This window comes from Centruroides vittatus, unplaced genomic scaffold (assembly GCF_030686945.1).
Source record: "Centruroides vittatus isolate TY-2023 unplaced genomic scaffold, ASM3068694v2 scaffold_3192, whole genome shotgun sequence".
Lineage (NCBI taxonomy): Eukaryota > Metazoa > Arthropoda > Arachnida > Scorpiones > Buthidae > Centruroides > Centruroides vittatus.
Window position 1 is genome coordinate 177,790 of NW_027122700.1, and position 1,292 is coordinate 179,081.

Below are 1,292 nucleotides of genomic sequence, written 5' to 3' on the forward strand. Positions count from 1 at the left end.
CCAAATATTGTAGCCCCACATCACTAGCGGACATTTGAATTTGCCGACTAGAACGCGGTCGGTTAACCGATGTGACGGTTAATTGGGGGTCGGATAATCGATGTTATTTTTAACATTAAAAGTACTTTTACATAAATGTAACTAGTAACGAAATTGCGCATAGGGCATGAAAGAAACATAAACTGCTCTCGGATTAATTTAAGGACAGATTTTTGTGACATTTCTACTTTGATATAACCTGCCGACCTAAAACTAATTAGTAGAAAACTTAATAAAAAAAAAATTTTAATTGGCTGTAAAATCCTAATACTTTAATACCTGAACAGCTGGTATCATGTACCGCTTTTTCCGAGTGCAATTTCACTTTATATGCAATTCCTTATAATTAAATAACACAAATTTTTCTAAAACAATTTCCTATATTTGTTTTGATATTATTTTTATGCTGTATTTTCCTTGAAATAAAACAATTTGTTCATCGACAGACAACTTTACACTCATTGGAAATATTTTGAAATTTTATTTTTGCACACCTGTAATGGCTGATGATTTCAGCTGTAGAAGAAAAACGAGTTGTGTTTTTTTAAGTACATTCTAGAGAGAATGATAGTTTCGGATAATCGTCACACAGAAGCTTATTCCCGTCGCTTCTGTAAAAAAATTTATAAGAAGCGAAATTGCAGACGAATTTCAGAAACCGTCCGCTTAGCAATTCTCAACTCGAAGTGAAACACACGCACGTTCGATGCGAAACCGAACAATTCGTTGCTATCGACGAATAACATGCGATAAAACGTGAAAAGTTGGTTGTAAAATGTCCAGCCGATGATGGTTCCTCCGAAAGCGGATAAGTGCGACGAAACTGCGAAACTCGTAGACAGGATCGATAACGACGATTGCTTTTCGATTTGATAATCAGGCGGTTAGGAAGTTGTTACGTCGTGTCAGAATGGCCGAGTGGTCTAAGGCGCCAGACTTAAGATCTGGTCCTCGTATGAGGGCGTGGGTTCGAACCCCACTTCTGACATGTTGTTTTGCACGAGTGAACTTTTATCGGGGGTTCAGTTTGCATCTGGAATGTTCTATGTTTTTGATACTTTAAAAAATGTTCTGTACGTGCCACTTTTTTAATTACATTTTTCTTTAATGATGTGAAATTCCAACTCTTGAAGAAAATATTATTTAAAACTTTTGTAAAACTATTGTAAAAAACTTAATACACGTATCAACTGAAGAAAAATTTGTGATGAAGTTTGCCATGTGTCCGAGTAAATACACCATATAGTTAGTGT

General features: G+C 35.5%; 1 non-coding gene across 1 annotated transcript; it reads left to right on the top strand.

The window, feature by feature from the left end:
* The first annotated feature begins 943 nt into the window (after nt 1–943).
* TRNAL-UAA (transfer RNA leucine (anticodon UAA)) lies at nt 944–1,027 on the top strand. The gene has a single exon. It is a non-coding gene; the product is annotated as a tRNA-Leu (tRNA).
* Nucleotides 1,028–1,292: the final 265 nt, after the last annotated feature.